Source organism: Nomascus leucogenys, chromosome 22a (assembly GCF_006542625.1).
Source record: "Nomascus leucogenys isolate Asia chromosome 22a, Asia_NLE_v1, whole genome shotgun sequence".
Lineage (NCBI taxonomy): Eukaryota > Metazoa > Chordata > Mammalia > Primates > Hylobatidae > Nomascus > Nomascus leucogenys.
Window position 1 is genome coordinate 50,197,210 of NC_044402.1, and position 15,073 is coordinate 50,212,282.

A 15,073-nucleotide genomic window follows, 5' to 3' on the forward strand; every position below is an offset into this window, starting at 1 on the left:
AACTTTCAGTCTGAACTAATCAGGTAAGTTACCTGCTAAAAACAAATAAATCAATCAAGCATTCTCCACAAAATCATCACAATAAAAAATTTCTCAACATACAAAGATCCAGGGGGATATATTCAATCTTCAAGACAAAATACAATCAATAGATGGCAAATCCAAGGTGACTCAGATCTTGAAATTATCAGATGAGGACTTTCCAGTATCTATTTTAACTGTGCTCTATGCCAAGCATACTTTAATGAACCAAAATGTAAAAACTTTTATTAAAAGAAATAGAAACTGGTCAGGCATGGTGGCTGACAACTGTAATCCCAGCACTTTACGGGGGCTCAGGGGGGGGATTGCTTGTGATCAAGAATTTGAGAGCAGCCTGGGCAACACAGCTAGAGATGTCTGTTGTCAAAGGTTAAAAAAAAAAAAAAAAAAAACTAGGTGTGGTGGTATGCACCTATAGTCCCAGCTACTCAGGTAACTGAGATGGGAGGACCACTTGAGCTCAGGAGTTCAAGGCTGCAGTGAGCTATGAACATACCACTGTACTTCAGCCTGGGCCTTGGAGTAAGACCCTGTCTCAAAAAAAACAAAAAGAAATAGAAAGTATTGAAAAAGAAACCAACTGGAAATTCTAGACCTGAAATATAATATCTGAAATTAAAAGTTCAATGGATAGACTCAGTGGAGATGTAGAGAAAAAAATCAGTTAACTTAAAGATAGATCAATAGAAACCATTCAATTTAATGGGAAGAGATAGAAAAAAAAAAAGACTGAAAACAATGAATTCAAGGTCCTGTAGAATAATATCAAATAGTCTAAAATAGATGTCATTGGAGTCTCAGGAGAAAAAAGATTGGTGTAGAGAAATATTTACATAAATAATGACAAAAATAAGATGTAAATTTACAGATTCAAGAAACTTCCAATCAAAATTTAAAAAAATGAATTAGACACATTATCATCCAGCTGCTGAAAATAAAAGCTTTTTTAAAAATCTTGGAGCTGGGCATGGTGGCTCACACCTGTAATCCCAGCACTTTGGGAGGCTGAGGCAAGAGGATCAATGTACTCAGGAGATTGAGACCTGCCTGGGCAACATAGTGAGACTCCATCTCAAAAAAAAAAGAGGAAGGAAGGAAGGGAAAGTAAGGAAAGAAGGAAGGAAGGAAGGAAGGAAGGAAGCTATCTTAGCCAGGCATGGTAGTGCATGTCTGTAGTCCCAGCCACAGAAGGCAGAGAGGCATGCTGAGGTGGGAGGATCATTTGAGCCCAGAAGATTGAGGCTGGAACGAGCTGTGACTGCACCATTGCACTCCGGCCTGAGTGACAAAGTGAGACCCTATCTTAAAAACAAACAAAAAATAATCTTGGAAACAATTACAGAAAATAACACAATTTTAAAATGGAGACCACGATCCAAATACATGGATTTTTCTTTCAGGAACTATGATAGTCAAAAGACAATGGAACAGCATCTTTAAAATGATAAAGGAAATATTAATCCAGAATTCAGTATCTAGGGAGACAATCCAGAAATGAGGAGAAAATAAAGGTATTCTCAAAGAAGGGAAGCTACAAGAATGCATTACCATCAAATCTTCTGTGCAAGAAATATTGAGAAAATTCTTCAGGCTAAAAGAAAATGATACCATAGGGAAACTTGGATCTTCAGGAGTGAAGGAAGAGCCACTGAAATGATAAATATCTGTGATAATATAAAATAATTTTTTTCTCCTAGGTTATTTTAAATATATATGGGTGTTATCTAGTGGAATTGTCCATGTGTCGGTGTAATACATTTGACAACTATAACAAAGTTGGTGAAGGGGTAAAGATCCTATATTGGTGCTGACTTTTATGAAGTCTAAGTGGATGGTGTGCATATTGTAATCACTAAATCACAGAGCAATCACTAAAGTAACAAGACTTAGAGAAAAAGCCAATGATTAAGTTAAAATGGAATACAAAAATCATCAAAGACATCCAAAAAAAGGTAGAAAAAGGATAATGGAACAACTAATGCTACAACAAAAACACCAGAGAGAACAAATGGAAATCAAATTAGAAAGTGGCAAACATAAATCCACACATTTGATAAGGGCCTAGTATCAATATATAAAGAACTAGAATATAACTTCCGATCTCAACAGTAAAAAACAAAAAAATTAATTAGAACATGATATAAAGAAATATTTTACTAAAGAAAATATACAGATAGCAAGGAAGCACATGGAAAGATGTTCAGCATCACTAACTATTAGGAAAATGAAAATAAAACCATAATGAGATGTCATTACACACCTGTCAGAATGGTCCCTCATCTTCAGCCCATTAATTAATCCCTATGAGATGAGGCAGACGATAGTGTGGTTCTACAACGCTATGGCAAACATATTTTCTCTGTTCAAATTGTTTCTCTTCTGACTCCAGCTAAGACAAGTGCAGGATGCAAGTAAAGAACACCAAAACAGTCCGGGCGTGGCTTTCAAGATGTTCTTTATAAAACTGCCATTCCCCACGCCTATAATCCCAGCATGTTGGGAGGCCGAGGCGGGCGGATCACGAGGTCAGGAGTTCGAGACCAGCCTGACCAACATAGCGAAACCCGTCTCTACTGAAAAAAAAAAAAAAAAGAAAAAGAAAAATTAGTCGGACCTATAATCCCAGCTACTCGGGAGGCTGAGGCAGGAGAATGGCGTGAACCCCGGAGGCGGAGCTTACAGTGAGCTGAGATCGCGCCACTGCACTCCAGCCTGGGCGATAGAGCGAGACTCCTTCTCAAAAAAAAAAAATAAAAAAAATTTAAAAAGTGCCATTCCCAGTACCTATTGCACAAAAATTCAGCCACACGAACGCCTGTGAAGCGCTCAAACTGTTTATCCAGAGAGAAAGAGCAACGAATTGCTCCCAACCCTCGACAATCTAGAACAAACCAAACCAAATCTTCGTGCAGGACCTACGTTTTCAGCCTACTTTGTTTAGAAGAGTGGAACCTTCTGTCTTGCCGTGGGCCTGGTGAAAACGCGACAGATAGGGGAACTTGGATACGTCCAGTCTCCCTCCCTATTTAAATGCTGATGGTGTTTCAAATCCCCTGCCTGAACCCGCTTCTTGTCTTCTCGTCCTCTTGTTCTTCTTCGTCTTTCGCTGCTTCATCTCTTCCCCTTTCCCCACTCTCGCCCATAACACCCTCCACTCTCTATCTCCTTCCTTCTTCTCGTCCTCCTCTTCAGTTCTCTTCCGTTCTCAGACATTCCACTTGTAACTGAACCGTGCTGATTTTCAGTCACCTGGGGGAGTTCTTAAATTACGTACATTCTTGCCCCCAACCCCCATTGTCTCCAAAACGCTAGTCTGTGTTGACTGTGGCACGCATGTTGAATAAAGGCAGGAAACCCTTACCTTCTGTGCTCCAGGAACACAGGGTCTGAGGACCTGTCCAGGCTCAAGGAGGTCTTAAAAAGAGCAAATTCGTTCCTCTTGCTTTCTTTGTGTTCGCCTCGCTGTGAAAGGATTTTGCCTGAAAGAGGTAAAAGTCGCCTGGAGCTGTTTTCTTTCTGGTCTTCGCTCTCTAGGGATCTCAGCCAGTGAGCAGCGTCTTGGACAGAACGCCGCTTCCACGCTTCCGTAGACGCTCGTCCCAGCGGCTTGGGATAGTTGTGACTGACACATGCTTTGCTCTTCATTTCACGCTGATACTGTGAATTAATTCCCCTCCAGTCTTATCTCCACTCTTGGACCTACGTTCCCTGAGTAGCTCTCCTATTACTGGTCTTAGTATTCCCTGGCAGCACCGTTTATGCTTTTCTGGGAGCACTGTAGACAGAAAAGTAGGAAGTTGATTGTTTAAGATAATATTTCTACCTGGGATTCTCCTTGGTGGTGGGCAAAAGCTGCCATTTGGGAAGTTCCCTAGGAACAGTCCTTGGAGAGTCCGCCATTATGAAAGACCCTAGTAGCACTAAAGGGATCTTTCCATCCAGAATGGAACTTGAGGGTTTCAGAAACAGTAGAGTTGAATAGAGTAGACTTTGTCCTCGGTTTAAATCGTAGAACTCTAGCAGATAATAGTGACAGCCAGTTATAAAATATAGTAGAAAAAGCAGCTTTCAGGGGGTGTAGCTCAGTGGTAGAGCGTGTGCTTAGCATGCACGAGGCCCTGGGTTCAATCCCCAGCACCTCCATGTATTATGCTTATTTGCCTAGCCGCCCAGAGCAGGGGCCCTTGGGCATAAGACAGCACGATTTGCTTTGTAAGTGGCAACCAACTCAAAAGTAGCCTAAGGTCCACGTTTTGGGTGGTATGTCTAAATAATGCTGCATTGAAGTGTGGGATTAGGAAAAACCAAGGCCCTTGGAATTAAAATGAATAGCAGTAATCCCCTTTCATCCTTTGTTTCTTGCCCACAGTCAACTGCGATCTGAGATTATTACATGAAAAATTCCAGAAATAAGCAATTCATAAGTTTTCAATTTCCCTGTTGTGAGCAGCGTGATGAAATCTCGCCTCATCTGCTTCATCCTGCCTGGGAAGTAAATCCTCTATTTGTCCAGCATATCCACGCTGTGTAGTAAGCCACCCACTGGTTAGTCAGTCAGTAGCCATCTGAGTTATCTGAGCTACTGTCCTCACATTGCTTGTGTTCAAATAACCCTTATTTTACTCAATAAAGGCCCCAAAGTGCAAGAGTAGTGATGCTGGCAGTTTGGGTATGCCAAAGAGAAGCCCTAAAGTGCTACCTTTAAGTAAAAAAGAGAAAGTTCTCTATTTAATAAGGAAACAGAAACAAATTCATATCACAGGTTGCTAAGAGCTATGGTAAGAATAAATCTTCTGGCCAGGCGCGGTGGCTCACGCTTGTAATCCCAGCACTTTGGGAGGCCGAGGCGGGCGGATCGCGAGGTCAGGAGATCGAGACCACAGTGAAACCCCGTCTCTACTAAAAATACAAAAAAATTAGCCGGGCGTGGTGGCGGGCGCCTGTAGTCCCAGCTACTCGGAGAGGCTGAGGCAGGAGAATGGCATGAACCTGGGAGGCGGAGATTGCAGTGAGCCGAGATTGCGCCACTGCACTCCAGCCTGGGCGACAGATCGAGACTCTGTCTCAAAAAAAAAAAAAAAAAAAAAGAATAAATCTTCTATCCATGAAATTGTAAAGAAGAGAAAAGAAATTTGTGCTAGTTTTGCAGAAGTTACTGCTACAGTGTGTGATAAGTGCATAGTTAACATTAAAAAGACAGTAAATGTGCGGGTGAAACACTTAAACAGAACACTTAATCTACTTGATGGCAACACGTTATACCAGAAAACACTGAGCCCATATGAAGACTTCATCAAGGGATCCTCTGAAATGATTGACACCAACCCATATATTGCAAGTAGGGGATGGTTACACAGATTCAGGAATAGGTTTGGAATGAAAAATATAAAAATTATTGGAGAGGCTACATCTGCCAATGAAGAAATCACATTTTACGAATCCAATGATTACACTCTAAAGAGTTCAGAAGAACATATTGCTAAATGTGTTATTCTACATTGATGCTATTAAATTCCAAATTGTAAATTTAACTCGACTGAAAAAGTTAACCTGGCCAGGCGCGGTGACTCATGCCTGTAATCCTTGCACTTTGGGAGGCCAAGGCAGGTGGATCACATGAGGTCAGGAGTTCAAGACCAGCCTGGCCAACATGGAGAAACCCTGTCTCTACTAAAAATACAAAAAAATTAGGCAGGCATGGGGTGCACACCTGTAGTCCCAGCTACTTGAGAGGCTGAGTCAGGAGAATCACGTGAACCCGGGAGGCAGAGGCTGCAGTGAACTGAGACTGCACCACTGCACTCCAGCCTGGGTGACAGAGACTCTCTCAAAAAAAGAAAAAAAAAAAGTTAACCTGTACACATTTTCCTACATACTCTGGATATGACTTCCATTTGTGGTCATTATTAACAAGTCATAGTAATAACCTTCTAAAGAGAAGTTGGAAGCCAGCATTTACAGGTGGAAAGAAAGCTGATGCAGCTTCATGAGTGAGGATGCAGTCAGCATCCAACAAAAGGCATTTGGGAACTGTAGAGGCAGGAAGATCCATATTGTTTCAACACAAAGGAGTTCCAAAGAGCCGTGGTATTGTGAGTAATAACCATGTTGCTACCTTTTACTCATGGTAGGAAACAGAATTAGCCAGAAACAGTGTGTTTAACAATAAATAACATGAAGAGATAGTTTCTGGACTGAAAATGAATCCAAAAGTTGAAAATGAATTCAAACTGTCTTTTGAATTCAGGATTTTTGTCTCTAAAGAAAATATCTGGAGCAAGTGCTTTGGAGGAAATCTGTCTGGCTTTGAAACTCGTCCTGCTACATGTTGGCTGTGAGCTATGTGGCCAATTATTTCACCTCTGAAAAAGTTGGTTTATCAAAGGAATGATGTGCTCATTTAATGCAACCCGTTGTTATTACATTATCCACATGTTATCTTCAGCTACCTCAAGCATTCAGGGTCATATTGACCACAGTCAGAACTCGACCTTGGATTCTATAAGTACGATTCCAACTTGCCCTTGAGAAGCCCAGTTAATTTCAGTGCCTTCAAAACTCAAACTTCCCTACACCTGGTAGTAAATGTACCTCAACTATCACTCACCTGGAAAAAACATTATGATTCAGTTTAAGAGCACTAAATCTTGGATTTGTGAAAACTTTAAAACCAATAAAAGCCTATAAAACAAAACAAAACAAAAAAATGGAAATGCCGATTTCCAATTTCTCTAGTTTAGGGAGGAAAGCAATATATAGCCCCTATAATGAAGAAAACAAGATGTTCAGGTAATGTCAATTAAATGAAAGCTCATCTATGCTAAAAACATGAGACACATTTTTGTTTCCTCAGCTTTTGTCTGCCATACTCTGGAAGCCTTAGAAGTGGATGATCAGTGCTTGATGTATGCTACAGAAGAAGGAGCTGTCCCCAAGTCTCCCTGTTAATTCAAATAAGGAAGCCAGAGAAGAAAGCAAGAAAGAAAGGGGAGAGAGAGAGAGAGAGCGTACTACATTTGCCCTATTTCAAGAGTTTGTGGTTTCTTACATCTTTTTTTTTTTTTTTTTTTTGAGATGGCGTTTCACTTTTGTTGCCCAGGCTGGAGTGCAATGGCATGACTTTCACTCACTGCAACCTCCGTCTCCTGGGGTTCAAGTGATTCTCCTGCCTCAGCCTCCCAAGTAGCTGGGATAACAGGCATGTGCCACCACCCCGGCTAATTTTGTGTTTTTAGTAGAGATGGGGTTTCCCCATTTTGGTCAGGCTGGTCTTGAACTCCCAACCTCAGGTGATCTGCTCGCCTCTGCCTCCCAAAGTGCTGGGATTACAAGCGTGAGCCACTGCGCCCAGCTGGTTTCTTACATCTTATTGCCCACCAATCTTTTAGGCAACATTGAAAGTCACACAAAATGGCCCTAGACTTTTGTGTAAATGAACTCACGATAAACTTATTGGGGTCCCACTCTAGCCAAAATACATGGAGTTTTAGATATTTAATCCAAGTGTCTGATTGACCTGTTTTGGCCACTAGGCTCTCAGTTTAAACTTAAGTTTGGAAGCCCCAAGTTCCACAACAGATACCACAACATTCTTTCCACCCTCAGAGAAAAAGTTAGGGGTACTCTCACCTTGGCCACCTCTTCACTCACTCACCTCTTTAGTAATTCAGTTAATTTTTTGGTCGAGGATTAAGTTGCTAAAACTTCTTTTAGATCAATAAATGAGATAGACAAACTGCACATTGGAAAGCATGCATACAGTTTAATTTTTGTTTTTGACAAAGTAGCCACTGATATTGGTGGCTTCAAAGAAAACAGAAGGAAAGCCACTCAGATCTCAAAACTCACAAGCAAAGAGAAAGATTAAATTACAATGTTTATAACAAAAAAAGTCACTGCAATGGGGGTGTAGCTCAGTGATAGAGCATGTGCTTAGCATGCCCGAGGCCCTGGGTTCAATCCCTGGTATCTCCAGCTAGTTGATACTACATTGTGCACCACCACCAATGAAGATGGCGGGTTTCCTCACCATGAGTTTAGGTTTTCAAAACCATCTTGATTTACAAGAAGATAATCTATGCTAATATCCTGTCCTAAAAAAAGTGCTATATAACATACTCTATTCGTATTTTAAATTTTAAATTGACAAGTAAAATTACATTTTTATTATGTACAACATACTATTTTGAGATATATATCTCAAATGATAAAAACGTAATATTACTTGTCAATTTAAAATGCAAATAAAAAATAAAATGTTACACACACACACACACACACATGCATTGTGGAGTAGCTAAATCGAGCTAATTATCATATGCATTACCTCACATAGTTATCATTTTTGTAGTGACAACTCTTTAAAATCTCATCATGTTTCAATACATTGTATTGTTTTTACCTATAGTCATCATGTTGTACAATAGATTTCTTGAACTTCTTCTTACTGTAATTTTTGTATTCTTTTACCAACATCTTCCCAATGCTTCCCTGACTCTACCAAAGTTACTTGTTGACATTTTTGTTACTCACATACTCTCTCTACCCACTCTGAGCAATCACTGCTATGTTGGCTACAGTCTTATACTTCATAAAAATGTAGTGGGAAAAATTAAAGTTCTGAGGGCAGGAAAATCACCTTAACTTAGAAAAGGATCTCCTTAGACACTTAGCCACACTTCCACCTCATCTTTCGTGCACCTCAGACTAGCATCAGGAATTAGTTCAACAGGGTTCGTTCTTGGATTTGGCGGAAAGTTTAATATTAATATTAGGATGCTGCAGTATTTTTTTTTTTTTTTTTTTTTACGGAGTTTCGCTCTTGTTACCCAGGCTGGAGTGCAATGGCGCGATCTCGGCTCCCGGCAACCTCCGCCTCCCGAGTTCAAGCGATTCTCCTGCCTCAGCCTCCCGAGTAGCTGGGACCACAGGCGCGTGCCACCACACCCCGCCAAATCTTTGTATTTTTAGTAGAGACAGGGTTTCACTGTGTTAGCCAGGATGGTCTTGATCTCCTGACCTCGTGGTCCGCCCACCTCGGCCTCCCAAAGTGCTGGGATTACAGGCGTGAGCCGCCCCGCCCGGCAAGGCTGGAGCATTTTTAAAAAGTCAGCCTGCTCGAGTACTTCGGAAAAAGCAGCATCCTGTGGGATGAAGAACCCAGTAATGAAAAGCAAGACTTTGTTACACAATATGTGGAGCCCAAAATCCTGTGAACTGCACTGGTCACAGACCCGTGAAGCTGGCCCTGATGACAAGTATAGAAGAGATCATCCCCAACAAAGAAACAAGCCGTTTTCTTGTTTCTTTACCCTCTCCTAAGAGATAGAAAAGTAGGTGTTCAACAATGCCAGTTTTGAACTGAGGAGGCAGGAGATGCTTATTCACCGCAAAGACTTGCTACCCTGTTCTGCCCGGTTTGAATCCTGAAGTGAAAGAAGCGAGAGTGCAGAAAAACTCCTTTGTCTTCTACCTGTGCTGAGGTCAGACTCTGGGTATTGTTGAGGGAGCACCACCTTTTGAAAAGGCTGCAAAAAAAGAAATGGAGTGGAAGTCCTAAGCATTTATGGAGACAACAGAGGAGGGCACAGACACATCACCACATGAACGGGGGCACAGACACACCATCACATGAACAGGGGGCACAGACACACCCTCTGCACTGAGTTAGGACAATTACCTTATGTTTGTGGGATATTTCTACATTTTCCCTCCCAGTAGTCTAAATTTGCAGTCCTAATAATAACTTTGATGAATCAACATAAATTTGATCACACAATCCAGTTTATGACAGAAAATAGTTTTTGTGTTTCACTTAAACCAGGAGAAAATATTATAGAGGGAGACCTGAGTGCATAAGGCAAGAGGTTTGAAGGAAAGATAAAGGCTATTGTATCTGTTGAATAAAATGTCTAGGAGGCCATTGATTTGGACTGGGCTCCTCCACTAAGCCTCACAGATCAAACTAATATGGAGTTGAAATACAGTAGCTGAGCTTTAATTACCTGCTGGAGGCTCTGTAACCAGTTAACAAAGTAAGCTGTAACCAATGAGGTTGTCTCCACTGAACTTCTGTTTCCCGTAAATGCTGTTAGGCCATGTTATTGGTTGGCATTCTCTGAACCTGCTCTGGTTTGTAGGGTTGCCTGATTCTTCAATCGTTTTTGTTTTGTTTTGCTATGTTTCATTTTGTTGTTCTTTGCTCAAATAAGCCCAGTTAAAATTTAAACTTGTCTAAGGATATTTCCATGAAACATGAGAAAAGGACACTGGTCTCAGAAAAGATGACTAGTCTGGTTTGTGTTAATTTAGTGCTTGTTGCAAATAATTCGCCAGTTTTTAGAAGAAGCCAAGTGGTCACATAAAGTCAGAGGCCACTGTAATGTTTCAATAAAGGAGTTTAGGAAACCTGCATCTCAGGTCAGGCGCGGTGGCTCCTGCCTGTAATCCCAGCACTTTGGGAGGCTGAAACAGGCAGATCACCTGAGGTCGGGAGTTTGAGACCAGCCTGACCAACATGGAGAAATCCCGTCTCTACTAAAAATACCCAGGTGTGGTAGTGCATGCCTGTAATCCTAGCTATTCGGGAGGCTGAGGCTGAAGAATTGCCTGGGAGGCGGAGGTTGCGGTGAGCTGAGATCGTTCCATTGTACTCCAGCCTGGGCAACAAGAGTGAAACTCCGTCTAAAAAAAAAAAAAAGGAAAGAAATCTGCATCTCTCCTACCCCACAAATTTGGACAACTTTGAGTCACAAAAAATCACCAGTTGTTCTGTGAACTAAATTACATGAGCTCTAGAACACGTGCTCCATCCAAAGTAAGTGGGAATTGTCTTTTCCATGCAAAAAGTGCCACACCAAGCCATTCCGTGCCACCAGCTTTATGTAGCATCAAAGTTACATTTTCCACAGGAAACACTCCCTCCACTTTTCCAGAAAGACCATCCACCCTAATGTCTGGTAATTCAGCCAAGCACAAATTATAGGAGCATGTTCCTGAAATCTGCAGCATAAATGAATTATATTAAAGACTTCTCCCCTCTCTAATAGAGACGTCAGTTGCTGCTTACAGGTCCTTTTGGAGTGAATGCTGTTGTCATTCCCCTGAGACTCAAGCCTGTTAAATAAGCCAGACTCTCTCTCTTCTGTTCCTATCATCTCCCATTGTCATTTTCTTCTTTTTCACTGCAGATTCAATCTCTGAATCTTCTCCACCCCAAGTGCTGTCCTTATCGTCAATGACTTAGGCAGGGTTTTTGTGCTCTATTTTGAATATATATTTGTGTGTGTACATATATTTAAAATTGCTTACATATCTATATATAAAATGGCTTATATACACCTATTATTATAGATTATAATAATGTATGTATACAAATAATATAAACAATATATTGTATGTTTTATATACATATTTATGTAATTATGGAAGTGGTATCCCTTTACCTTTGCCATATTCTATTGGTTAGAAGTAAGTCACAAGTCCCATTCACACTCAAGGGAAGAGTATTATGCAAATACTTGAACACTAGGAGATAGAAATTATTGGAGATCAACCTAGGGAATCTTTGTCAAAGTAAGCTTGTGCAAAATTAATTGTGTTTTCCAGGTTTTTAAATATACTCCTACTGTAATCTGAATGTTTGTGACTGACCCCATCACTGAAAATTCATATATTGAAACCTAATCACCAATATTATTAGGTTAGGCTTTAGGGCCTTTGGAAGGTGATTAGGTGATAAAGGTGGAATCTTCATGAATGGGATTAGTGCTCTTATAAAATATGCCTGAGAGAGACCTTTTTCTGTAAATGGCCAAGTAGTAAATATTTTAGGATTTACAAGTCAAATGGCCAAATCAAGCATATTATGTAGGTACTTATATAACAAGGGAGAAAAAAAGTCCACTCATACTTATTGATGAAATTCAAAACACAATACTAATTGAGTGTAATTATTGAGAAAAATTAAATAATAATAATAATAATTATTATTATTACAGATGGGGGCTCAAAGTAAGCATTTCCTATCATCAAAGTCATTTGCTAATGCTCATCTGTTAATGACCTGTAGTGCAATTTTATTTATTTCATCTTTGAAAATATCTTTTCATAAAGATAGGAGATGCCAAATGGCTAATATTAATCTGTGAGTATATGATTTGGGGCATATTCATTGCATGGAAGACATTTATGGATTCTAGTAGGTTCATCTCTTTACGTTTGCTTTTAGCATGTCATTACATTGCAAATTAGTCACTTAAAGTGAGGCTTAGTGTGAAGCTCCTTAATTGCATAATTAAGTAGATTTTGAAATATGAAAATTGCTTTTGCACTTGCATTAAGTTTTTAACCCACTGTTGGTACTGTAGTTCGAGTTAGGAGAATATATCCGCTGAAAATTTCTGTGGGATTGGAGAATTGCTTCTTTTAACTTTTGACAGCACAAGCAGTGCACAGGGCAGCTTGATATTACTATGATTCTAGCAGTGTTAGCTGTCATCAAAATGACTTAACTGCAGTACAGGTTTTATACATAAACATTGTTTTGCCTTGTAATTTTGGGCTGAATTTATTAAAAAGCATTATCCAATCTGAAACAAAAGCTAACTAACTTCCAAAGCCAGTCAGTGTTTGATCATAGTAATTGAGGGCAGTTCTTCCCCTTCAAAAAAAATTTCCATCTCAGCCCTGAGTTAAACACACACACACACACACACACACACACACACACAACTTGTCAGCGTTAAGTTATTAAACTGCTGTGTGATCCATCTTGTCAGGACCTTCAGCTTCTAATTTCCGTCAAAAATTTGTGAAAGTGATGATGGCTGTCCACCAGAGCAAATTAAGTCCACTGCTCAGTAACACCTGATACCATCAAATATTTTCCACAAATTATCTCTTAATGAATAATATAATAAATAACAATAGGCTTACATTTATCACAAGTTTTTTAAACTTGTTCAGCTAAACCTCTTTCTTTCCTTCTCATAATTTTGCCATCACTAGCTGTAACATAGCAGATTTAGCTTCAGGTTGCAATGAATTATTGTTTTTCAACCTCTTAGAAAATACTGTACTCTAGGCCGTGCACAGTGGCTTATGCCTGTAATCCCAGTACTTTGGGAGGCCGAAGCAGGTGGATCACCTGAGTCAGAAGTTTGAGACCAGCCTGGGCAACATAGTGAAACCCTCGTCTCTACCGAAAACACGAAAATTAGCCGGGTGTCATGGTGCATGCCTGTAATCCCAGCTACTCGGTAGGCTGAGGCAGGAGAGTTTCTTGAACCCGGGAGGCGGAGGTTGCAATGAACCAGGATTGTGCAACTGTTCTCCAGCCTGGGCAATAGAGTGAGACTCCGTCTCAAAAAAAAAAAAAAAAATAGTGGTGACAGAGACTCGAGTCTTCATTCCTTACATTAATAGTTTGAATGCTTATCAACTGAGCTGCATGAATCTATCAGTCTAGCTGGGACACACATATATATTCCACTAACTCATTTGGTAGCTGTTGTCCTAATATAGGACAATTGTCCTTATATAGTCGCTAAAGCTCCAGAAGGCTCTGTTTTCCTCCCTCCTGTCTTCCTTGTCTTCCATCTCTTTATGAGTGTAGATCAAGAGCTGTAATGTTCCCTAGAAAAAGGGAAAATTTGATAGGTAAATCGTAGGAACTACTTGAGCTCATTTCCAGGGGCTGACTTTTAAAGTGAAAGAACTTGTGGCATTTCCCTTCTGTCACAGATGCACAATCTAAACATTAAGTCAAATGCCTTAGAAAGCCTAAAATGAGCCTGAAATAAAAATATTTACTCATAGTCCCTTCTCCTTTGATCTTGCTTGAATTTTTCCCTCGGCTTGAGTTCCCATGAGGCAACAAGGCTCCAAGCCAACTACAGTGAGGTTATGAAGAGCAAGAGAAAAAGACTGGCAAATCAGTGCTTCCATCAAAGCTGTTATTCACTGTCTTGAGTGGCTGTGAGTGGAATCAAAGGCCAAATAAAAATCCAAGAAATGAACAACTTTTTTTTAATTAAAAGGAAAATCTGAATTCTACCACAGATACCAAGGTATACTCTGATAGAAGGAAACCAAAAGTAGTTTCCGTGGGCTCTGTGGCTTAGTTGGTTAAAGCGCCTGTCTAGTAAACAGGAGATCCTGGGTTCGACTCCCAGCGGGGCCTTTGTTGGCAAAATGAGTGTGTCTTCCTGCCAACTCTCTTAAAACTTGAGATTTTTCTGTCGTTCCTGTCTACCTTCGGGGATCCTCTGCCCCTGATTTTGGACATAACAGGTGACATCCAAAGGCTTTGGAAACGAACTGAAACTGTACATCCTCCCAACCTAAGACTACATGAAAATAGCAAAGAGCAGGACAATAATTATAATATACTGCCCAATTTTTGTTTGCTTTAAAAAAATACAAGCCATATCTTCCATTGGGATTTTCTGTGCAATGTCGTTTCAAGTATTCCAATTTTATATAGAGTTAAGAACAACGAATTGAAGTTTAGAGAGGAAACGTATACTGTAGGCATGGATTTTAATACAGTACTGGCCAGCGCTCTTGGGATTATAATTCAACTATAGGCGTGTGAAGAGTTAGAATGTTTTCAATTCTCCAAATTTGTAAAATGTCAACTATGAATTAATAATCTGTAATTATGAATGCCGATTATAGATACTACAATTATATGTACTATGAATGTCGATTTAATATTGATGAAAGCCAGCTACATAATTTACAGGCCCAGTGTAAAATGAAAATACAGGGTCCTGTATTCAAAAAGCAGGGTCAACTGCCATCAAAAGTGCTAAAATACAAAGCTTTTCCCTTTCAGTCGCTCTTTTTTCTGCCTGTCATGGTATTTTTCATTTTCTGTCTAATGTCACTCTACTTAAGAAAAAATAAAATAAAATTGTAAGTATCAAAATGAATTTTACAGTCCTTCTTTATTTCACACATCAAAATTCATGGGGCATCGTGATTGCTTTATTATATACGGAGAAGCAAAGGAAGTCAGACACGAAAT

The 15,073-nt window shown here is 40.0% G+C and overlaps 2 non-coding genes across 2 annotated transcripts; both read left to right on the top strand.

Moving 5' to 3' along the window:
• The first annotated feature begins 4,113 nt into the window (after nt 1–4,113).
• TRNAA-AGC lies at nt 4,114–4,185 on the top strand. Its single transcript has one exon. It is a non-coding gene; the product is annotated as a tRNA-Ala (tRNA).
• A 9,965-nt stretch (nt 4,186–14,150) lies between these two features.
• Nucleotides 14,151–14,224, top strand: TRNAT-AGU. The gene has a single exon. It is a non-coding gene; the product is annotated as a tRNA-Thr (tRNA).
• Nucleotides 14,225–15,073: the final 849 nt, after the last annotated feature.